A 26,025-nucleotide genomic window follows, 5' to 3' on the forward strand; every position below is an offset into this window, starting at 1 on the left:
AACAGATTTTGAAAGGGAGGTTGAAAGTTTGGTTGTGCATTCAAGCCTTGTCTCTTTGGAAATCGGGTGGGTTCAATCAGGTGGTGCAGTTCCTTGAAACTGGGCATCAGGTATGTAAAGAGGCCAGAGGATTAGTTCAGTTTGAGGCACGTTTGCTTTGAGTTGTCTGTGTAATATCCAAATGGATTTATTAAATAGCATATGCAGGACTGAAGCTCAGGAGACAGACCTGGAATAGAGGTCTAGATGTAGGAGTCATGAGCATGAAATCAGATGAAATGACCTAGGACAGAGGCAGAAGACCCAGGATGTGAGAACCCTAGAGGCTCCTGCAGGGTCTGAGGAGAGAGGCAGGAGGAAAGTCAGGATAAAATCCTATCACAAAAACCAAGGGAGGAGTGAGGTCAAAGAGAAGGAGGGGAATGGGGACAAAAGACGGAAAAAGAAACCAACATAATCCAGCTTCTACAAAAGGGAAAATAAATCTGGGACATATAACGGTTCTAGATAGGAAGTATAATGTACATCTTGCAAAACAGTTAAACAGTGGCTTTCATGAGTATATTTGAAACTATTACAAAACTAAATTGGTACTTCAAAGTGTCAGAATTAGGGACTTCCCTCGCGGTCCAATGGTTAGGACTCCACGCTTCCACAGCAGGGGGCATGGATTCAATCCCTGGTTGGGGAACTAAGACCCCACATGCTGCATGGCCATAAAAACAAAAAGGTGTCAGAGTTATACTTGCTGTTCAGCTCCTTAATCAAGGGTCTACTAGTATCTGACCACTAATGTGTAACTTAAACCTAGTAGCCCCACCAACTCAAAGTTTTTGCCTTTGGGAGGCAGAAAGCCTTTGGCCCAAAATTCTGCAAATGTCCTTGGGACTGGATGTCACTTTGACTCTAGTGAGTGAGATTCTGAATATTATCAGGAATACAGCCTGGCAGTGCTGGGCTTCGGGGCTTTCTGAGCCAATAGCGTTGTTCTCGATGGCATGACCCCAGTTCATCTGGATGAAATAGCGCAGTGCTGGCATTTTCATGGAATGGGTCACCAGACCCAGATGAAGAAAAATGGAAGTTATTGTGCCCTCATGTACCAGTCCTTTCTCTCTGACAGCAGCTTTGGCCTTGTCCTTGTATAGATATTTGAAACACTCAAGTCTAATGAATTTTCTGCTCTGTCTGGATATACTGCCTCAGCATCACATGGAAAAGCTTAATAGTTTCTCAACTTGCTTTTTTTTCATAGGGAGATAACAAACCCCAAATCCTTTCAGGCAAGGAGATCCAATAATAAGACTATAATTACAACAGTGACACTATGTGGGTATTCTTCCATGGATAATTTGCACTTACCTAAAAGTTTCATTTTATTTTTGTTGAAACCCATCTCCTTCCAAAATTATTTGAAATACTTTAAAATAAGGGGCACAATATGAATATAGTTAAAATAGAAACAGAACATCAAAGACCATGTAAAGGAAAAAAAGAAATAAATATTCTGTAAACCCAATCTGATATATGTGCTATGCCATAACATTACATGTAGCTTTGAGATTTCTAATAGATTAAAGAACTTTCTTTTGAGTACTTGAAAGTATTATAGATTAACATTTTCCCATTAGCCCTATAAAGTAAATAGATGACTTCGATAGCTCAAACTGAAGTAGAGGTACCATGGCTTTTCCAAGGGAAATAGCACACTGCAACAGTAACAGAATGGACCCCTACAAAGAACTCTTACTTAATTTCACAAGGTATTCTAGTGTTTCTCAAACGGTTCTGTTCCTTCCTGCTTCCTTAGTGATGCTCCAACACTGTGAGCCATTGCTCTGCTTGTGAGGTGAGCTGCATTCTACTTATTTACGATTCTGGCTGTGATGGTCTGAATGTTGGTGTCCCCCCCACATTCATAGGTTGAAATCCTAACCTCTAAATCCTAACCTCTGAAATCTAACCTGCATGGTTTTAGGATGTAGGGCCTTTGGGAGGGTTAAGTTGTGATGGTGGGGCCCTCGTGAATGGGATTTGTGCCTTAGTGAAGAGGCCCCCAGAGCTCCCTGCCCCCACTCCGTGTAAGGACACAGAGAGGTGTTCTGGCCCAAACCAGAAGGCCACTAAGTTGGCGCCTTGATCTTGGACTTCCAGCCTCCAGCACCCTGAGAAATACATGCCTGTTGTGTATCAGCTCCCCCGTCTGTGGTATTTTGCCATCGCAGCCTGAATGGACTAAGACAGTGGCTAAGACAGGGCCGAGAGTATTGATAGAATGAAAATGGCTGGATTACTGTGCGCTTTTAGACAGGAGTGTGGGAAGAAAGCCCCTGGGAGCGTTTCTGAACCAGGAAGAGAGAGCCTATTGTAGGACTGAAGAAACGTCCAAAATCCATGGCAGACCGGACACCAGGCTCACTCTTCCGTGGAATCCTCGACTTGCCTCTCTTCCTCCATAATTTGAACATGACGTTGATTTCACCATGGTAACCAGGTTGGCTGGTTCAAGCGCTTATGAACTATATCTGGAGCCATCCAGTTTTGAAAGTCTCTGTCGAGTAGATGCTTTGAAATGGGCTTGAGTGACAGAAAACACACATGCACAACACAAGCCAAGCCGTGCCGTACCCTCACGTGGCCAAGCTTGTCAGAGTTCCAGAATCAGGCGAGTTGAGGTAGAATGTGTGCTACAGATGAAACAGGAAGTATATTTCTCACCAGCTTCTCCTTTTTTTTTTTTCTAAATGATAAGGCCTGAGATAATAGATAACCAACAACGACTACTGTATAGCAGAGGGAACTGTACTCAATATTTTGTAATAAGCTATAAGGGAAAAGAATCTGAAAAGGAATATATATTTATATAAATCACTATGCTGTACTCCTGAAACTAACACGCTATTGTAAGTCAACTGTACTTCAAAAAACATTTTTTAAAAAACCCATAAAAACAAGCAAAAAAGGACTGATGTAATTTTTATTTTTTAATTTTAATTTAATTTATTTTATTGAAGTATAGTTGATTTACAAGGTCCTGTTCATTTCAGGTGTACAGCACAACCTTCTTCTCCTTAAATCTCATCTAACTCAGTGCATTTCAGTGGATTCTAGAACATTTTCTCTGCTGAATGAAGTTTATAAATATTAGTTTTTCTGTGTCCTGTAAATCATTCTGAAGACAAAAGAAAATAGCATCCGAGGTTCTCTTCTGTAGACCAGACACCATGCCTTGAGCTGTAGACAGTTTTTCCACCTGTTATCAATATTGCTGATGAGCAGAGTGACACTTACATATGAAGAGGCCATATGGGATTCCGTGTTCAATTAAGCACCATACTTATTAAGCCAGAACAGTCAAAATGGTCACGGAAAGATTATTTTCAAGTTGGCAAGTAACTACAGTTGACCCCTGAACAAGGTGGGGATGGGGGTGCTGACCGCCCCCCCGCCAGCAGTCATATCTGCTTGTTCAACCTCGGAGAGTGTAGTATTTTTTGAAAAAAAATCCGCCTATAAGCGGTCCTGTGCAATTCAAGCCCATGTTGGTCAAGGGGCAACTGTATTGCTAAGTAACAGTATAAAAGTCACCTCTAAAATGCACTGGTGGCTGAGTACAGTACCAGTGATCCAAGCCTCATAAATGTGATCTGGTTTTAACTGCTATAATTCAATAACAACTTTAGGCATCCTTTAGTTATCCCCTTTCCTCTTAAATATAATTTAGGAAAATCTTCCCTTACTTCGTTTATAAACACTAGAGTAAAATACAGTTTATTCCCTATGCAATATTTATTAGTTTTTCCCAGTTTCCAGAGCACGTCTCTATAGAACGTCTTGCTGCTTAATACATATGTTATGATAGACCTCCACAGAACATTTTCCTTTGAAGCAAAAACAGGTATTCTGAGTCACAGAGGCTGATTTTTTTTAAAGTCTGGGGAAATTTAACCTGGGTAAAGTGCTTTTTCACTGTGAAATAAAGATCAACAAGGTCTAATTTTAGTCGATCATCAATGAGTTTCATCGTAATGTATTTGAAAGTAATTAGATGCTAGTTTTGGTCATTATTCTTCTACTAGATTTTCTTTTTTCTTTTTTTATTGAAGTATAGTTGATTTACAATGTTGTGCTAATCTCTGCTGTACAGCAAAGTGACTCAGTTATACACATGTATACATTCTTTTTTTATATTCTTTTCCATTATGGTTTATCCCAGGAGATTGGATACAGTTCCTTGTGCTATACATTAGGACCTTGTTGTTTATCCATTCTAAATGTAATAGCTTGAATCTACCAACCCCAAACTCCCAGTCCATCCCTCTCCCTCCCCCCTCCCCCTTGGCAACCATGAGTCTGTACTCTGGTTTCTGTTTTGTAAATAGGTTCATTTGTGCTATATTTTAGATTCCACATATAAGTGATATCATATGGTATTTGTCTTTTTCTTTCTGACTTACTTCACTTAGTATGATCATCTCTAGTTGTATCCATGTTGCTGCAAATGGCATAATTTTGTTCTTTTTTATGGCTCAGTAGTATTCCATTGTATATATGTGCCACATCTTCTTTATCCATTCATCTGTTTTTGGACATTTAGGTTGTTTCCATATTTTGGCTATTGTAAATAGCACTGCAATGAATATTGGGGTATATGTATCTTTTTGAATTATAGTTTTGTCTGTGTATATTCCCAGGAGTGGGGTTGCTGGATCATATGGTAGTTCTATTTTTAGTTTTCTGAGGAGCCTCCATACTGTTTTCCATAGTGGCTGTACCAACTTACATTCCCAACCGACAGTGTAGGAGGGTTCCCTTTTTTCCAAACCCTCTGCAGCATATATCTTTTGTAGATTTTTTAGTGATGGCCATTATGACCGTTGTGAGGTATTATCTCATTGTAGTTTTGATACATTTCCTTAAAAACAAAAAGCTGTTCAATTTCACAGCTGTTGAACAAAATTAAAACACTACTGCTGTATTACTTAGTATAATATGGTGCAGATCGTGGGCATTTGAGTAAAAGGTGGTCTCTCTGACCTCTAATTGACTACAGTCTTATCCGTGGACAATACGTGTAGACAAAGAACCTACATACAATGTCAGACAGAATGTACAGACCCTCAAGGACAGGATGAGCTCCGTAATACATAAACCTGGCCAATTTAAAAGTATGCCTTTCAAGATAATAACACATTTTCATTGTCTTTACTGTGATGATTTTATCCATTCATGACATTTAATGACAATAAAAATAACTGATGGCATTTATGAAATATTTCCAGCCTCAGGTTCTGTTCTGGTTGCTTTACATGTTTTATCTAATTCTTATAATAACCCCACAAGGAAAACAAAGCACAGAGCAGTTTGATAGTAAGGAGTGGGCCTGGGAACCACATGTACACTTGGCTTGTTTCTGGAGGCTTCATTCTTAACAGCTCTGCTACCCAAAGATGGCAAAACCTAAATCCATCAATGAAGAATCACCCATGTGTATATGCAGACTCATCAAATTGTATACACTAAATTTGCACAGTTTTTTGTATAACAATTATACCTCAATAAAGCTGTTATAAAAATTAAAATTATTAAAAAAAGATGGAAAACCTAGTCAGACTTGTTTAGATATTTTTTTTCATGTACCATTCCTCTGAGAGTCCCAACAGCTATTTTGAGGTTAAAGCACCCAGGGTTCCCTTCTTCTATACTTCCCTGATGATGTGGGCAGATAATTCAGTACTTGTGTAATTTTTTTTCATTCTCAAATATTCAGATTAGCTGTCAACATAAGCCCAGCTCTTTCCATGCTGTATCAAACAGGCCATGGAGATACCATTTCTATAAAGCAGATATCCCCATGTCTCCTGTTTTTCTCCTTGCGTTCCTTCAACTTTTCTTAATATAAAAAATAATTAAAAGCTTCCAGTGTATTCTTTTTCCTGCCAAGCTGCAATTTGAACTAGCAGCAGGCAAAAAGTAGTTATGTAGGTTTATCTCTGCTTTCTCTTTAACTTCTACAATGAGATCAGCCCAGTATCGCAGGATAACTCACGTGTGGCTCAGATGAGTATGTGAAACTAATTTGCTTATTATAAATGGACTTGATCTGGATAATAAATAAAGTAAAGATAATAATGGGTAAGGGATCAGCAGTGCAGTTCTCTGGAGCCCTGCATTACCCAGGAGCTGTGCTGACCAGCTTTCGGATAAAATGCCTTTATTGAGGTCCACGGCAAAACTACCATGCAGCCTGCAGCAGTGCTGTGTTCTCTGCTGTGGAAAATTCCACACCACCTTCACCTCAACTCAGCATAAAAACACTTGCCAAGACTGAGGTGGAGGTGAATTATGGGGATTATGGGGATAAATATATTTCACTCATTCTTGTAGCATCATTTTCAGTAATCATTGATGGATCTCAAAAGCAAGCACTTGAGTATATTTGATCTCCTTTCTCATTTATAACTATGATTTTCTTTCTTAGCCCTTTATTTAGATTTAAAAAAAAATTCTTTCCCTTTTCATTTTTTCTCAGACCTGTGCATCATGTCCCCGTAGTGGATGGTTACTGATTTTTGGCATTGCAGCATTCACGTCTCTGAATTAACAATGCTGTTATTTCCCTGGGAAGAATTGCCTCTCCTCTGTTTGGTGCAGGAGATGGAATATATTCTCACCTCCCTGCGGGACCCTTAATTGAAGCTCTTCATGCACTGCCTTGGGATTGTTAAGAGCCAGGATAGGACATCATATCCCGGGACCCTGAATCTTGAACTGGGGTGGGGATAGACTCTTGTCTTTCATTAATTTATTACAAGGGTGTCACCAGCTAAAACTATGAACATGTTCTCCCAACAAGACCTTCTGGAGTTTCCTGTTCCTGTGTGTGGTCTTTAGTCTTCCTTTTGACCTGGGAAACTCCCCCATATCTTGTCATTAAATTCCCTTTTTGTTTAAGCTAGTTGAGTCTGTTTCTGTTGCTTGCAACAAAAGAATTCTAGTTGATACAATCCTTGACTGCATTTTCTCCTCCTTTATTATTATTATTATTACTGTGATTATTTTTTCCGACCATTTCCAGCTCACGTTTTATCTCCTTTTGTTAACTTATCCTTTTTCTGAATGCTTGGGGTTTGTAGGGATTTTTTTCCTCAAGCAATAATACTTTCTTTGATTTCACCAAGATGCGTTTGCTCATTTTTGATCTCCTTTGTGCGTGTCATGTTTCTATGTAGATCTTTCATTTGCCTTTGTTACAACTTTTTCTTGCCTTGTCTAGCACCAGTCCCAGTCAGGTTTCTATCTGGTTGTTCATCTTTGAGGGGCTCATTCTTATTAGGATGCTGCATGGCTATGAAGGAGAGGCAACTGGTGAGTGGACAGGAACAGCAGATAGCTCAGATTTGGGTCTGATTCCTGAGCTTTTTCTCATCAGTGCTTTGCCACAATAGTGCACCTCTACACACAGGAAGTTGGCCAGGCTCCTGGTGAGCCGCCGTGCATTACAGGTGAGTTACAGGTGACTACCTGGAGGTAGACTTACTTTGAAGATAGAAGCTAAGTTTGCAGAGCCCCTTATTTGTACCAGGCCCCTTTCCAAGGCTCTATTCACATAGTCAGATGTTTTGTAAAATTTGCTTAAATCAGATATTTCAATCTCAACTGGATAGACTGCTGTCTATTTCTACTCTGACTTTCCCTCTGCCATATTTAATTCAGATCAAATAGTATTGGAATGGTGGTTGGGATCTGTAAAAAATGCCTTTATTGTTAAGCTTACTTTTTTATGCTGAGGATTTCAAAGTAAATTACAAGTACCTTTCCATTTTATCCCTAAATATTTAGGCATGCATCTTTCAAAAGAAAAAAAACTTCCTACGAGGTCAAAAACAACATTGTTTTCCCTAACAAAATTAATAATAATTCCTTAATAGTATCTGTGTCCATATTCAGATCTCTGCATTTGTCCTCGAAATGCTTGTATGACTGATTTGCTCAAATCAAGATTCAATCCAGTACCATACTTTGCATCTGATTGTTCTGTTTCTTAATTTTTTCTTTAATAGACTGCTTCCTTTCTCATCTCACTGACTTGCTGAACAGAGTGGAGCTTTGGTCCTACAGAATTTCCCACCCTCTGTGTTTGCTCGATTGTAGCCTCTTGGTACTGCTTAGCATGTTTCTCTATTTGCTGGAAGTTAGATTTAAAGAACTGACTACCTGACATTAAACATTTTCAGTTGTAATACCCTTGTGCATTTCTCACTGCATCACGCATGGAGGCAAATGGTACCTGATGGTCCTACCAAACTGTTTGACCTCTGTTTTAGAGAAGCGATAGCCTGACCTCTCAACTGTAGAGGTGTGCCCCCCACCCCCCACGATCAGAAAGGCATCTGTGCAGTGTTACTTTGGCACATGTGAATAACTAGTCCTTCCCCAATCATTCAACTGAGAGTTGACACAAAACAACAATCCTTGCTTGAATCAGTAACTTCGTGAGGGGGTTACCAAACGACTTTCTAAAGAGGACCTGGTCTATGTCTTCATCCTCTCTCAACTGGTTGATTTCAGTGGCCTCCTAACTGGTTTTCCCAAGTTCTTCTCCACCGCCCGCCATCACTTCTTGTCCACACGGCAGCCAGAGGACCTCCTGGCATGTCCCAGATCGTGTCGCTTTTCTGCCCAAATCCTCCATTGGCCTCTCGTCTTCATCACAGAAAGCCCACGCGGCTCTCCATGTCCCGGCCACAGCCCACTCTCTGATTCCATCTGCTACCACTGCCCTTTTCCCCTCCATCACTCTGCTGCAGCCCCCTGGCCTCTGGCTGCTCCTATGACACCCAAACCTGCTCCAGCCCGAGTCGCTCCATCACTGCAGGTTTCTTCTCGGATGATATTGAAAGTAACTCCCCAAGCCTTCTGCCTACTCGCTCTACCCTTTCCTTGCTCTGCATCTCCTTGTAGCACTTACGTCCTTGCCACGTGGTATTTACTTTTCTGGATGGCTTCCTACTCGAGTATGAAGTCCATGAGAGTGGACACATTGCCATTTCATTTATTCCTGTGCCCTGGCTCTGAGCATGATGCCAAGGTTGGCACGCAATGCATATTTGTTGCATGAATACTAGATGATGGGATACTCAGTGAAAGTAGCACGTTACAGTTGAGAATAGTTGTGTGTGTGTGCGTGTGTGTGTGTGTTTTCAGAAGAGTCACCTGGCTAAAGGGAATGTCACCTCTTTTCCACCACACTTTTGCTGAGCCATTGAAAGATGCATTTTGAAAAATTATGTCTAGGTAATATAGTTCCAGTAAAGTGCAACTCTAAAGATACTTCTCAAGGATGTGGACTCTTGTCCCGGCTTAGAATTCTTCAGGAGGGAAGTAGAAATTAAATGAACTCCATTCTTTTAATATTTTCAAAGAATTACCTGCAGAGCAATCAGGGACATCACGTCACCAGAGATCAGTCTCCGGTTACACCCAGTGCACCCCCACCAAAGGCAAAGGAAACACAGGGAAGAGGCTTTCCTTCCTCCAAGTCAAGACTTGCTGAATTAGAGATTATTTTCATACTTCTTAACAGGCTCATGATTAGAACTTAAATCAGAGAATTGCTTTTATCCCGTCCATTAAAGCCTCATTGGATTGGAAGAGCACTTTCTAAAGGCCTAGAGAACGGTGGCCTTAAACTCACACACCCTTTCAAATATTCTGGTCCCTCTTAGGCATCTCACTTAAATGACCCCAATAAAATTGTCTCAAAAAGAGCAGCAATGAGCTTGCATATATTTTGGGGATAGTCTGAAACTGCCCATTCCCTCTTTAAGCTCTGTTCACCTGCCTCTTTCCTTCAGATAAATCCTTTTGAATTCTGGTGCCTTGCACATAGATATTGAAATAACAGACCCTGTCTCCAGGATTTCTCCAGCGCCTCTCACTGTGATCCTGATTTAAACAGACGGCGCCTCACACCTTCCTAAGTGAAACGAGACATATGGCTATTGATGTGGCTTGTGGGCAGCCAAAAGGCTGGGGATGGGCCCGCCTACTTCCCCTTGATCAGACCACTAGTAATACTCTCAAAGCACCCCCCCCGCCCCAACCTTCTCTCCTCTGGATATGCACTGGCCTAATCCCAACTTCAGGGGAAAGGGAATAAAAGGTAATTATAAGATTTCATTTACTTCCCGCCTACGGGGATTCACACGGAAGTCCAATGCAATTACATGGTGGCAGCGATGAAGGCTGAGGCCAGCGGGGCTGCCTGTCTCTGCTCCACAAAGCAGGTCATCCAGTTACAGCCAGACGGCAATTTCCAGAAAATCCTGTAATTAGGTTGTGAAATGGTGGCAAATAGGATGAACTGAAGAGGCTGATGTGTGGCCCAAAGTAATTTGGTTTCTACTAAAATGTGCTGCAACCCACATCCTTCCTATTTATTAAAGCCCCATAATATACCATGTTATGCTATTACGGCAGGTAGTGGGGGGCAGGCACTTAACTGTAATGAAATTAGATTCCCCCTTGCCTGCACCAGAGCCACAGTCACATCTTGTAAAACCTGTGAAAAGGATTTCTCAAAAATAGACTTGACAAAAAAAACAACAACAACACAAACAACACTGGCATCCACTTCACCATAAAGAATTAAAGAGCTCAAAGCTCATGAGGTTGGACACTTATGGTCCCTCTGTACCACCTGCTCTCAATTCAAAGCTGTTGTAAAGCCAGGTAGCTAGAGGAGGAGAAACAATAGTCAATGAGGCTTTATGTTTTATCTACAAAGATTGTTTTCCTGTTTCTAGAAAGTGAACAGCAACAAACAATAAGGTCCTGCCTTACAATGATGGTCCTGACCTCCGATGTTTTCTTGAATTTGCATCATCTTTTCCTATCTCCTTTAAAAGTATGCATATAGAAGACAAAAAGGTGAGATTGGAAAATAAGCACCTGTGTAATATGATATTTTAAATAATTGAAAGCTTGTGGGGATGTAAGGTCTTTGTGTTGTTATACTGAAACAGTTGGTTCTCACTCCATTTTTATTTCCCATTTTGTCAAACTGATCTGTCTGGCACGTTGGAGCTGTATCTGATTGCACATGTGAGCTGCTCTAATCACTCACTGAATAAAGCAACAAGGTCAGGGATCATCAAGTGGTCAGAGAAAGGGTCGTACTTAATGATTTACTTAAGATTCAGCTGGAAGGACCAACCCGTTGATAAGACATTGACAGTAAGTGAGGATGACAAGGCAACACGTGGAAGAGTTTTCAATCAATGACGTCAAGGACAGTATTGTTTTAGAAGCTTCAGCCCCTGGAGAGAGATCAACTGTCCTTGGCTGGCAGGCTGCCCAGAGCTTAGTGCTGGGTCCCTGGGAAGGAACACTGGCCAGGACCTGGCCCACCAGAGATGGAGAGGTAAAACAGACTGACGATTCATGATAGCCCTGCAGACAGAGGGGAGTTTGCTGCAACTCAAGAGCCAGGCCTCTCTAAGGAAGAAGAGAGGCCCTTTAGCAGGGACAAATAAGCTTAGTCAGTTGAGCTGCAGGGCCCAGCATGAGACGGGGGCTTTGGGAAAGCAGAGCTGCATGAAAATGAAAACGTACAGGTGGAGGAAATTCAGGGATGTTGGTAGAAATGGAATGAATGTGACTAGTGATGTAATGTCTTCTTTTAAAAAGCAAATACCCCAGGGCTGAAAACCATTGAGAGAGATTTATGATTTATATTCAGAGACCCTGAGGAAGTGGCCCAAGGTCAAATGGTAGAACTGAGGAATCAGGACTTCCAGTGAGATTTCATGACCTTGATTCCAGTTAGAACAAGGGACCGGTCACTGTTTCGCAAGCTGCAGTCACGTGTGGAGTCATCTCATACCGCACATTATTTGGACTATGATTTACATTTTGTTTTCTTTAAATACTAAACTTTAATTGAGCGTCATCTTAAGCAAAACTATCCTTGATATTACTATATATAGTTTTTCTAATACAAGTTAAAGTAAATACAAAATATTAAAAATAGCAAGTGGGAATCTCTACCACTTAGACAGTCCATGGAATGTGAGCCATATTTTAGGAAAACCATTTGTAACATCAGTCTCTGTGTGTCTGCTTTTTTTTTTTTTTTTTTCCTGAAAGTCCTCAGAATCTTAGCTGGTTTTCCACATGCATAATTATGCCCTCTTCAGATTGGATCTTTTGCTTTTTGTTTGAGATAAAACATAGTTTTGCCCCGATTTAGACCATGGTTTCTTTTAAATTCAATCTCTAGAAGAGAGCACAATAAGTCATCAATCTCCTTTAGCATAAAGGCCGGCTAGATTTGCTGGGGCATCTTTCCCAGGTTAATTTAATAAATATTATTTTATCACCTACTGTTGCAGGGTCTGTCCTGATATCCTGAAAGATATAAAAGAGAAACATGAAATGATCATTGCCCATTCTCAAGGCGCTTACAACTCACTGTGGTGACTCAGAGAGGAAATATAACAAACTATAATTCAAGACCATAAAAGATGGGCAGAGAAAGTAAGAAAGCAAGAGTGAAGAGAAATTCATTCCAACTAGGAAGGTGAGGGAAACTTTCATAGGAGAAAATGTTTAGTTTGGGCTTGAACACTGGGAAAGGTTTGTATAAGTGGCTCTAGAATGGGGAAAGACATTCTGGTTGAAAGGAGCAAACTGGGTGATGGGGAAATTTAGGGTATTCTGATGTGATGCATATAGGATATACAAGCAGCCTGTGCTAGGAGAGTGCACAGCAAGTGGTAATGATGTGTATGCGGGTGTCTAAGGCCCCCCCAGGTCTTCCCCTTTAACCCACACTGTTGACTAAATTTATCATTCATTTTAATCCTTTGGGGTTATATTCACTTAATGAAGTTTTTTTTGACTTCACGGTATTTGTAATTACATTCTTGTGGGAGATACAAAAATGCAGAAACTATTTTCTGTGTTTAAAGAGCTTTAAAATGCATTTGGAGATACTCATAGGAAACTCACAGGAAAGTGATGCAAGGGTCACTTGAGTGCACAGATGAATTTTTACATGACATTAGAGTGGGGCATGGGCTGAGGTGGATGGGGGGGCACTGTGGCACTGGGGACGCTTGCTCTTGGCTTAAAGGAAGGTGGGACTGGGAAATGCACTGAGGAAGAGGCAAAGCACAGGGAAGGAATCATGTGGTACATTTGCGTAGGAATGGTTGACTGACATATAAGATCTATGCAGTGAGTGCATTTGGAAAGGAAAATTCAGGCCGGATTATGTATGTGCTCAAATGCCAGGCTGACACTTTTGGCAATGACCTTGGAAGAAGTCGTTGGAGGTTACTGAGTAAAGAATAAAACAAAAACGTGAAAACATAGAGCTGGAGAGGATATTAGAGGTCCTTGAAGCTCCTGGACTCTTTTTATGAAGAGGTTGCATTTCTTTGCCAATGGTATTGAGGATATTCTGCTTTGGAAAGCAGGTTTCCATAAAGCAAAAACATAAAAATTATATGAGGAGTAGAAATCTGGCAGCTGTTCTCTCTCATAATGCCCTTTCACAATACAACTATCTTACCTGAGTGCTAGAATGCAATGTTATTAGCACAATTTAGTTGATTTCTTAGCTAGTTAGGCACTTTGTAAGGTCCTAGTATTGGGCAATAAAGTGGGTGGGTGGGTGGGGAATTCCAAGCCTCTGACGACGAGGTGCTGTCCTGGGAGAACAGATATTCATGACCACAATCAGATGTACCAGGATTTGCAGGAATCAGCAGGAGAGCCCGGGACACTCAGAATGCCTAGGAAATTCAAAAGAGGAGGTAGGAGTGGAATCCTAAAGACAAGTTTGTTATACTGTATGGTGACAAGATGGCTTGATTTTAATCCCTGCTTTATCATTCCCAAAATGTATGGCAATAGATTAATTGACTTCTTTTGACCTTTACTGAGCTCTCCTTTTAGTAAGGAGAATGATTACTAAAGTGGGAATGATCTTGCCCATGACAGGATTACCTAGGTGGTAGACAGAGTTTCAGGAGGCTCCCATGACTCCTGCCCCAGCGTTTACACCTCCGTGTGATTCCCCTCCCCACCGAGTGTGGCAGGATTAGTGTATTAGTCCTCTCAGGCTGCTGTAACAAAATACCATAGACTGGGAGGCTTAAAGGATGGACATTAATTTCTCGCAGTTCTAGAGGCTGGGAAGTCCAAGATCAATGCGCTGGCAGATTCAGTTTCTGGTAAGGGCCCTCTTCCTGGCTTGCACATGGCTGCATTCTCGCTGTGCCCTTACATGGCGGGGAGGGGCTGGGGTTGCTATTGAGCTTTGGTCTCTCTTCCTCTTCTTCTAAGGACACTAATCTCACCATGGGGGCTCACCCTCATGACCTCATCTAAACCTAATCACCTCCCAAAGGCCCCACCTCCAAAACCATCACATTGGGGGTTAGCACTTCAACATATGAATTTGAGGTGGACACAAACACTCATTCCATAACAATCAGTGACTTGTTTCTAAGAGAATACAGTGAGGATGACAGGATATACATGATTACATGGTGATGTTATAAAAGAGAGTAGCCGCTATCTTGCTGGAATTTCTCTCTCTCTTGCTGGTATTCGGAAAGCAACTGGCCATGTGGGGGACCCCCACAGGGGAAGAAACTGTGGGTAGCCTCCAGCCAACATCCAACAAAAGGCTGATGCCCTCATTCCTACAATGGCAAGGAACTGAATTCTTCCAAAACCTCAAGTGAGTTTGCAAGTGGATAATCTCCCATTGGAGCCTCAGATGAGACAGTACCTCTGGCCTACATCTTGACTGCAGCCTCATGAGACTGACTGCAGGGACCCAGTGAAGCCATTCTTGGCCTCCTGACCCACAGAAACTATGAGATAATAAGTGTGTGGTTGTGAGCAGCTAAGTTTGTGGAAATCTTGTTACATAGCAATGGCGAACTAATACACCTAGCCTAGTGCTTAACCCCAAGTCATTGCTCAGTATTAACTTTCTCTCCTTCCTCTATTACATTAATTTCTTAATGTGGTTTTTGCTGAGACTGCTCTTTAAAGCATTGTTTACAACCTGGATAATCATTATTTTCTTCCTTGCAGTTTCTCTGTCAGTGACATGAGATTAATCCAACCGTATAAACAGATTGCAGCACTAATATGCTCATGAAAAACAAATTCAGCCCAGAAAAGTCTATGTTAGTCCCCCATAAATGGATATATGTGTCCTTTCCTTTTCCAGAAACTGTTTTTGCTTTCCTCTGCTGTCTCTATGATTCATTGCTTTCTCATTGTTGTCTCCCTTGCCCCAAATAAACATGTGATCTGCATAAACAGTGTTGTGGAGGCTGTTAGCCTCTCACCAAGGACATGTGTTCTCCTCTCATGCTAGAGAGTTGTTGCTGGGAAGTGGCTGCTCATATAGGGACTGTACGTCCAGGCACTAACCAGCCCCCTCCCTGCCTCCCCCTCCCGCCATGTTCAGTTGGGACCATGTGATTAATTCAAGTCAATGGAATGTGGGTGGAAGTGATCTATTTTCAGACCTCTGCCTGCTTGTTTCTCCACGTGATCTACTACATCTTCCTTCCCTCTACCACCAGAAGCGAGGGCTCTGAGGCCACAAGGGAGGATGGAATCTCAGGATGGAAGCAGGCTGGAGCTGGGGTTTCTGAATCACTTGCAAATCCCTAGAATACGTCTGCCCCTCAAATACTTGACTAGAATTAGAGTGGAAAAATATTTGATTGTGCAGAGGCCCTGAGGTTTTATCTACTAAGAAGCTACTCGGATTTCTGTCTTCATCAGTTTGGGCTGCTATAACAAATGATCAAAGACCCAGTAGCTTAAACAACAAACTTTGATTTCTCACAGTTCTGGAGGCTGGGAAGTCCAATATCAAGATGCTGGCAGATTCACTGTCTGGGGAAGACCTGCTTGCTGGCTTGTAGATGGCTGTCTTCTTGCTGTGTCCTCACATGGTCAAGAGCAGAAAGTAAGAGCAAGCTCTTGTGCCTCTTTTTTTTTTTTATGGGCACTAGTCCCATTCACAAGGGCTCCACCCTCATGACCTAATGACCTCCCAATGCTCCAACTCCTAACACCACAACATTAGGGGTTAGGATTTCAAAATATGAATTTTGGGAGGACACAAACATTTAGTCCATAAACATTACTTTAATTGATTTGCTCTATAAAGGTAGTTTCAAGCCAAGTTCCCAGGCAGAAGGTAATGCCTAAGTCCCTCCAACGTGGAAAAACTTGAAGCTGCCCACCAGGGTTTGGACTTAGGCAGACCTTGAACCTGAACACTCCTCCTACAGACTGTGGTGTATCTCTTGCTAAGCTTTCCCTTGGTGGCCTAAGTCTTCTTTACTTTCTTACTTTCTGTAGGCTGTTATCCTGGTCAAACCAGCCAGAACCTCCAGAACCATGACATTTGAACACTATCTTGCATTAAACATCAGAGTGACTTTGAACTCATGATGCCATGAACCAACCCTCTCTCCCCACCCACACTTGACAAGATGAGTCCCCTTGGAGACCAAAGCGGGTGTGAATCAAATCAGAGTGTGCTTTGCACCTTTGGACACTAAACTTGACAGCTGGTCCCCAACTTGTACCTGATCCTATAACTAAGTCATTGTCCAACTTCCTTTCATTTTCTCTGCATCCCCAACTACACCATGCTGCAGAGGAAGTGTACCTGAGGCCATGCCTGTCCAAACATGCATGATATATCCATGATCCTGGCCTTAAGGGAGGCTCTTGATTTCAGCTACTTATCTGAAACACATATCTTTGTTTGTGGGTCATTTTGACACTTGGTTGTATACACTTCAAGATTTTAAGAAAAGTTATCACTACCCTATAGATCCTGGACACCTTTGTTAAGTACAGTCTATAGTTATCTGGTTTTATAGACTGGATGTTATACAATTTCTCTATGTTGACTTGAGTCAAAGCCAAAGTTTCTGAGCCTCTAATGCAATTGTATTTCCCTGAGGTCAGTTGTTAGTCTCTCTTCTTGAAGATTGTGCTGAAAGACCAGTGATCTTAAATAGTCCTCGTCCCATCCAAGATTCCAAGGATGACTCCCAGGAAGGTGATATAGGAGAGCTGATGGGGCAGTTTTAGCCTCTGTCTGACACTGTATTCCTCGGGACAACTCCTATCCTTCATAGAATTTTTTTTCACCTTCTAAGCTTTAAGTATTTCCCTTTTTCATCAGTAAAAATCCCCAATCACAAATAATATATCAAGTAAGATTAACCCATTGTCTCCCCTGAAGGATGCTCTTACATGGTCCAAAGCGGAATGGCTTTAGGAAGCAGCAACTTTCCAGTGAGGAGTTAAATGACATTTTTGCCCTTAAAAGATGCTAAACAACATGACTTAGTATATGGCTCCCTTCCCTTCATCACATTCCAACCCATATCTGTATGATGCACCTAATTTATTGTCTTTTTAAATTTTCAATGATTCCTTGTCAGCAATAGAGCTTCAGTGGCTTTACAAAGACTCTGCTGTTTATCTCTAGATTTTTGTGTGCAGACTAAAAATGAGAAAAGTTATTGTTTTACTACATAAAACCATGGAAACATGGAAAGTATCTTTTGTTTTGGGAAACAAGTATTACATATTATCAATATATCTGCCTTGTTCAATAACTTTATATATATTTGCTTAAATCAGGTGTCTTATTCTTATTGAATATGTTTTAGGATAAATGGAAATCATCCATTTGTCCACTCAGCTATTATTCTCCCATTCACTCATTCAACGTTTTTTTGAATTAAGAACTGTTGGGGTGGGGCTTCCCTGGTGGCGCAGTGGTTGAGAGTCCGCCTGCCGATGCAGGGGACGCGGGTTCGTGCCCCGATCCCGGAAGATCCCACATGCCGCGGAGCGGCTGGGCCCGCGAGCCATGGCCGCGGAGCCTGTGTGTCCGGAGCCTGTGCTCCGCAACGGGAGAGGCCACGGCAGTGAGAGGCCCACGCACAGCAAAAAAAAAAAAAAAAAAAAAAAAAAGAACTGTTGGGGTTACATGGAGAATAAGACAGAGTCTTACATTTACAGAACCAATACTCAGAGTTTATTTAATCTATTAAAATGGTTTCTCCCATTCTGAATGAGAAATTTTACTTTCATTATTTTCCGAGGTGTACTTTCAGGTGTGATTCTAAGAGCGTTTCTCATTCAATATCTCTAGAATAAATGTGAGCCCCTGTCCAGGGTTTCTGGCCCTCAATCCTCATCAAGTATTTTTTTGGAAAAATAGTTTTTCTTCACAAAAGAGAGGAATACATGGAAAGAACTACAATCTTGTCCTTCAGGATGATACTAAAATGCCCACTAAGAGAGGGCATCAGACCCAAAGCAAAGAGGGCATTGAACCCAAAGTTGTGGGCGCCGTGGCCTCACTTTGTGATGTTTACTCCTGGTAGCTGCTGTCATGACATAGGGCACCCTGCAGTATGTCTTGAGGAATGTCTTGTCTGAGGAATGTCCCTCAGCTGCGACTTCTGGAGCAGACTTCTGGGGACCATACTCACGATGGAGATTCTCCTTGGCAGCTGGTCTCAGTAGCACCTGGTGAAGGAAAATTCCACGTCTGCTCCTGTCAGTGGTGGCAACTGCTCTCAGTCTTTCAACAGCTTCTACTGGAGTGGAAACCAGGGCGAGGGTCTTCTCACAGCTGTTTCCATTGGCAGCTGGAGAAGAATCCTTACTCCCCATTCCTTCCTGTGAGTCTTGCCCCTCAGAAAGGACCAGCCCAGAGAAGTTTTCAGAATGGACTCTGCTGAATCTTCTGGAGGACAAATTTGAGGAAATTTCAAAACAACCCTTACAATGTGCAGTGGATACTTTCATACTCTCCAACTACCCCATAAACCCCCTTGGTTGTGTTGGACTCCATGACTCAAAATGAGCTCTTACCCTTGCCGAGGGGCACAGGAAGCCAGCAATGGTCCCTTCTTCTCAGCAGCGAATCCAATGCTAGTCATTCATTCACTTAACTTTTTTCTTGAGTATCGATTCTAAGAGCTGTTGGGGGTATAATAATGACCCAATAATGGTATAACTGTTGGGGTTATAATAGTATTCATATATTATACTAAAATATTCATATCCACACCAATATATGGCTATAACTTGTAGCAAATACAATACAATGGACGGGAAACATAGGCTAGTATGAAAGAAGGTGATCATGGGAAGGAGGCTGCGGTAGGGTAGCCCTGGGGTACTGATGTTGAAGCTCAGATCTGAAAGGCTTACAGATGAGTGGCATCTTTTTAGGAATTGGAGCAGCGCAAGAGGAACAGGGCATCAGAGTCATGCAGACCAGACACAGGTCATGAGTATGGAGACGACCTTAAAGATATCCCAGGAGAAGAGGCCAAATGGCAGTAGGATATATCAATCTAATCCAAAGAAAGCTAGTCCAAAGAAGAAAGGTGAACCAAGAAATAAAAGTGGGAGTCACCTTCATACACATGATAATTAAAGCCACCAGACACACTTAATAGGATTGCCTAGGGAGAGGGTGAGGGGTCAGTTGATAAAGAGTCTTCAGGCTGAGCCTCGAGTGGATCCCACACTTACTGGCAGGTGGAGGAAGGAAGCTGGACAATGTGAAAGCCCAATTCCAAGTCACCTAATCATGCATTCTCCCTGGAAGCTCAGAGGTCCTCCATGATTTGTATGTCTGGAAATTGATTTATAGAGATGTCCTTGTATTCTTAACCAAAGTGAGGGAATATGAAAAGATACTTCTGTGAAATCAAGTTAATGTTAATCTTCTTCATTAGACTGAAAATACAATAAGAGCAGAGAAAGTCTCGTTTGCTCACCCAATTCCTAGTACCTAGCATAGTGCCTGGCCCACATAGGAACTCAGTAAATATTTGCTGGAAAAAAAATGCATCCATCACAACCTCTGGGAATAATATAGCAATTTAACCAGTTGAAGTAGGATTAAGTGCCTCAGCAAAGGGAAGTACTTAGAATACTCGCAATAAATATATAGACATACACACGTTCATACAAACTCACAAAGGGCAAATTTATCCTTATTCACAAAAAATTGAAGGCATACAAATTTCTCATTTGTTCGTATATATTAACTGTGTCTACCTGGGCTGGAAGAAATATTAACGTGTAAATATTTAATTTTTAGAGTGCTCTAGAATGGAATCGAATGTATTGGTAGATCCAAACAGGAAAAAAGGAAAAAACATACACTTGAGGCCAAGATGGTAGGTAAGAACCCAAATAAACCTGAGAGATTTATCTCAAATAAATTCCTTGAGGGAAATGCAACACCACTTTCCCCCTCAAAATGACAAACCTCTAAAGTAAAGTTTGGTTCATGGTTGCTGTAGGTTAAGTGGCTGCCTTAAAGCTACAGGCAAATGAAAATGTAATCCCTTTGTCATCGCCCTTCCATGCCAATGAGTCAAAATGGGATTGCGACTTATATTTGTGGGAATTTTTTCAGTGTGTAGTTATCAGAAACCTAAGCCCAGGACTGATAGGAAAAGAGAACGAGACAGAGGCAGAGAGAGAGGGAGAGAGGGAAAGAAAAAAGGAAACAGAGAAATTCAGTACGCTGTAGGACAGAAAAATATCATCATACTAAGGTAATGGTTATATAAACAGCATAAAAAGCCTATAAACTGGTGTAGTCAGAATTATATTCGGGATTGGATTCATCAGAAAAGTTAAGATTCAACATTTCCTTTTCATCAATTATTGAATCTTCAGTGTGCATGGTGCTATTATCAGCAAATTCGTTATACAATATTGATCTGTAAATTAGCAAGGACCGTAGTAATAATTTTAACTCCCTAACTCCCTATTTATAGATGAAAGCTTCATTGCAGAGTTCCACTTATGCTACCAGACTAGTAATTTCACAGGATAACTGTTATTAAAACAACAAACTGAAATCCACTCTATAGGATGGCCTCATTTTTCTTTTCCATACTATAGAAAAACCCATTGCTGTGACTGTTGACTAATACTATTTTGGGGTGAAATGGACAGTTGTCCCAATTATTTTATGGGTTTCAGATTTGAGCATTTATCCTTGAAATTATCCAAAAAGGCATACAAGCTACCTTTTGTGTGTCCATACAGAGGACAGATAATAAGTGATTATGTTCCTAATGTCTGCTTGTTTAAGTCCATTGTTTAGAGCTCAAAATGTATTTTTGCATAGAATAATTATAATATTATCAGATTTGATGCTGTTGACATAGCAGTATTGTAGTTTTTAAGGTTCACATTCCTGTTAAAATTTTAAGATTTATGGTAAATCGGCTTCTAGTCATTGGCCTGGGAAAACTTGGACTGTTTATAACATTTTTTTTTCTCCAGGAAAATGTACTCCAAATTCCAGCAGGGGACCCCAGGCACACATGCCCCTCCCCAGGCAGCAGCTCCTCCAGCACTGGCCTTGGGGGTCAGGGATCTGTGGGAGGGACATTGAATGAGATTGAGTTTTTATAACCTGCTAACACTTTTTAGGCACGATAGAAAAATATCCTTCCAGGGTCAGTGTCCAGGTTCTCTGTTTGGGTGAAGAGACCACCTTTCCCCATCAGCAATGGGGACCTCACGTTTAGACCCTTCTGGGGTTGATCCCCATGTCCTGGTGTTCACGCTGTTGTGTGACCTCTTCCCCTTGAGTGACCGTGGATGTAGTCATGGTGGACGTAGTCCACCGTGGACCGTGGACTGTAGTCCTGACTGAATGAGAGAATATAATGATAGTCCTGACTGAATGAACATAATGTGGCTGAGGTGATGGAATGCCCCTTCTGAGGTCAGGGGACAAGGAGACGGTGGCTTCTCCCTTGGGTGCCCTCTCTCTGGCTCCTTCTGGGGGGAAGCTGGCTGCCATACTGCCATACTGGGAGGCATCGAAAATCAATGAGCAAGATTATCTCTTCACTTTTCAGTGAACTTAGGGGGAAATCTGCAACTGCGGCCTGTATTACATGAAAAAGAAAGCACATCTTTCTTTTTTTTTTTTTAAAGAAAATTACTTATAAAATTATAAAAGACATACTTTCCCCTGTGGAAAGCCTGAAAAATATATATATAAAAAAAAAACAAATGCCAGTTGTTCATAATCTCACCTTTTAAACATGAGTGTTTTAAATACATTGGTGTATTTCTTATCTCTTTTTGTAGGTGCTTTTTTTCTTTCTTTTTGGTTAACTTAGTTGAGAAGTAATAGCTTTGACAATTTAAGGTGATTTTCCAGGAAAATCTTTTTTCTATTTTATTCTACTTTATTTTATTTGATGTGGACCATTTTTAAAGTCTTTACTGAATTTGTTACAGTAGTGCTTCTGTTTTATGTTTTGGTTTTTTGGCCCCAAGGCATGTGGGATCTTAGATCCCCGACCAGGGATCGAACCTGAACCCCCTGCATTGGAAGGCAAAGTCTTAACCGCTGGACCACCAGGAACTCCCTCCATATTATTTTAAACTTTTATAAGACATTTTTAAAGGGATGTATTCTATTCCATATTCCAATATATCATCATTTACTTATTTCCCTATTTGTGGACATTTAGACTATTCCCAGATTTTCACTATTATAAACATTTTTGATTATAGATCTTTGTGCAAATTTTTCATGAGGACAGAACTTGTATTGCCGAGGCAAAGTTTTTGAAAACTTTTAGTACAAATTTCCAAATCATTTTCTAGAATGATTGAAACATTACAGGCATTTACATTCCTACAGGTAATATAGGGACTTGCCTGCCTCTCTTATACTGAAAATTAACATAAAAACAAACCGTTGGCTAAGTTGATGGCAAAAAAACCCTTAGTGCTTTCACAAATCATTTTTTAATACCTTGGAGGTTCACTTCAGGCACAGAAGTCTCTATTACTGAGGTTTTATTGTAGCTACAAATAGTAAGAGGTGATGAAGGAGCATCAGCCTAAAATCTAGTCAAATTATTATCCACTAACTTATTATCACTCTCAATGACTTTTGAAGGGAGAACTTAATTATATGTTGCTGCTAAAAATGTTCCTATTCAAAGCCTTCATCAGGAAGGGTAATCTTTATTTATTTATTTATTTTTGGCTGCATTGGGTCTTCATTGCTGCACACAGGCTTTCTCTAGTTACGGCGAGCGGGGGCTACTCTTCATTGCGGTATGCGGGCTTCTCATTGTGGTGGCTTCTCTTGTTGGGGAGCATGGGCTGTAGGCACGTGGGCTTCAGTAGTTGTGGCACTCGGGCTCAGTAGTTGTGGCTCACAGGCTGTAGAGCTCAGGCTCAGTAGTTGTGGCTCGCGGACTCTAGAGCGCAGGCAAAGTAGTTGTGGCACACGGGCTCAGTAGTTGTGGCTCACAGGCTCAGTAGTTGTGGCACATGGGCTCAGTAGTTATGGCTTGCAGGCTCAGTAGTTGTGGCTTGTGGGCCTCTAGAGCGCAGGCTCAGTAGTTGTGGCGCACGGGCTTAGTTGCTCCGTGGCATGTGGGATCTTCCCGGACCAGGGCTCAAACCCACGTCCCCTGCATTGGCAGGTGGATTCTCAACCACTGTGCCACCAGGGAAGCCCAGGGAGGATAACCTTGTCTCATCTTTCAAATTCCAAACTGTAGCTCTTATCTGGAAGCCTACTTCCTCCCCAAGCCCTGTACCCACAGTCCAAACAGTGGATTTCCAAGTGTGGTTGGGGAGCTGTGTCCATGGGAACAGCACCCAAATAAAATGTTCCTGGAATCTCCTTGAGGCTTATTGGATTCTTATCTCTAGGGCCCAGGAAATCTGACTTTTTTAAAAAAACAATTGAATGTTATGTGCATGTGAATTGATTCTTATGTGCCTGTGAATTTTATTTTTATTTTATTTTTGCTTCAGATTTTACTTTCTATGAGTGACAACATTATTCTTTTTCTTTGCTTTTATTCAAAACTTGTAACTCTTCCCAGAGGTTAATAAGTCTCTGGTGAATCTAATTATAAGCTAGCAATAAAGTTCCATTTAGGAAATGCTCACATAATTGACCCACATTAGCTACATTGAGAACATCTCGTTGGGAATCTTTTTAATTTAAATGGTGTTTGGTAAATCAACTTCTCATTTAAAAGAATGTGAATTCTAATACACTGACACCCACACAGCCACCATTTTATCTGACAAAGGAAAGAGAAGAGACCTTCCCATTTTTGACATTTTAAGGAAGTAGATTTAGGATAACCAAGGAAAAATTAATTTTAACTCAAAACCCTCACAGAAGTTATGTCACTAAAGTCCAGCACAGAGACAGAAAACCACGTTGGCTTTGGAGGAAGATTCGAGTTTGCTTCTAGCTCTGCCACTCCTGGCTGTAGGTGTCTAAGCAAAGCCTGAGTGTCTGTGAACCTCAGTTTTTCCTCTGTGAAATGGGGATTTTACAGGTTGTCATGAAGATCAACTTCTATACTAGGGAAGAACAGATCTGCCTCCATATTGGATCTGTTTCTTTGTATTCTACTGATTTTGCTACAGATTAAGAATGTTGCCTGTAGACTGAAACATACAGGATAGCCCATTCTCAAGGCTCTGATCTTTAAAGGTATAACACTTTCCCATTCACTTAGAGATAAAAAGTCGCAAAACAGAGAATGACATTTGTCTTATTAGAGGTTTACAGGAACATCATACCTGACTTAAGAGGACAGTTGCAGGAACAAAGAGCTCCAGCCACACCCCCTCCCCTTTTCACATTAAAGAAACCTGAATTCTAACTCGAGTAAGATGGTTCTTTGGGACACTAGTCCACCATCTCCTTAGTTTGCTGGCTTTCCGAATAAAGGTGCTATTCCTTGCCCCAACACATCGTCTCTCGATTTATTTGCCTGTCGTGCAGTGAGCAGTGCAAGTTTGGACTTGTAACAGTATGACAATATAGGCAGATACACCTTTGAGTCTCAGCTGTTCCAATGCCTTTCCCAGTCCCTGCCATGGAACCCATGCCTCTATCTGGCAGAAAGGCACACTGGGTGGCTTAAAATTCCAGGAATGAAGGAACTGAGACCTGATTTTGTAGAATCTAAGCATCTCTTTTCTGTCCTATGTCTCGTTTGAATTCGAGCTGCCAACAATTATTTCTGGGGGGGTGGTGATGGGGTTTGTGACATTCCTTTGAGTACATATGCATGAATATTTTCTTTATTTTGATAATTATAACCTTTAGAATCATACCATGCTCCTTTGCCTGCATCTATCAAGTTGATTACATGCCTTTCCAAAATTTATAAGTTGATTAGTTATATTAATATATTTCCTAACAACCAAAACATAGGCATTTTGGTGTAGGATTCACTTAATCGTGCCATAAAGTTTTTTACTAAGTTAGGTTTATTAAGGTATTATTCATTTTTTCAGTAGGTTGCCTTTTTATTTTGTTGATGGTTCCTTTGATGTGCATAAGCTTTTTAGTTTGCTGTCCTTCCTTTCATTATTTTGCATTTATTGGTTTTGCTTTTTTTTTGTCAGATTCAGAAAATCATCTCCACCACCTATGTCAAGGAACTTATTGCCTTTATGTTTTCTTTTATGAGTTTTATGGTTTTACATCTTCCATTCAAGTCTTTAACTCATTTTAAGTTATTTTTTGTGTATGGTGTATGATAGTGGTCCAGTTTCATTCTTTTGCATGTGGCTGCCCAGTTTTTCCAACAACAGTTAGTAAAGAGATTATTCTATTTCTCCCGTATTTATTCTTGGCTCCTTTGTCATAAATTAATTGACCATATATGCTTAGGCCTATTTCTGTGCTATTTTTTCCATTGATCTGTGTGTTTTTATGTCAATATCGTACTGTTTTTATGACCATAGTAATAGAGTTTGAAATCCTGAAGCATGAAGCCTCCAGGTTTTTTCTTTTTTATTGTGATTGCTTTTGCTATTTGGGTTTTTTTGTAGTTCCATGCAAATTTTAGAATTGTTGGTTCTATTTCTGTGAAAAATGCTATAGAAATTTTGATA

The 26,025-nt window shown here is 41.0% G+C and overlaps 1 protein-coding gene across 1 annotated transcript in view; it reads right to left on the bottom strand.

Moving 5' to 3' along the window:
* GALNTL6 (polypeptide N-acetylgalactosaminyltransferase like 6) overlaps window positions 1–26,025 on the bottom strand; it is a gene marked incomplete at both ends in the record, with an annotated part of 1,117,369 nt that overhangs the window by 138,050 nt on the left and 953,294 nt on the right. The gene's annotated exons all lie outside the window — the stretch shown is intronic.

Source organism: Hyperoodon ampullatus (genome assembly GCF_949752795.1).
Source record: "Hyperoodon ampullatus genome assembly, chromosome: 6".
In the NCBI taxonomy this organism is placed as follows: domain Eukaryota; kingdom Metazoa; phylum Chordata; class Mammalia; order Artiodactyla; family Ziphiidae; genus Hyperoodon; species Hyperoodon ampullatus.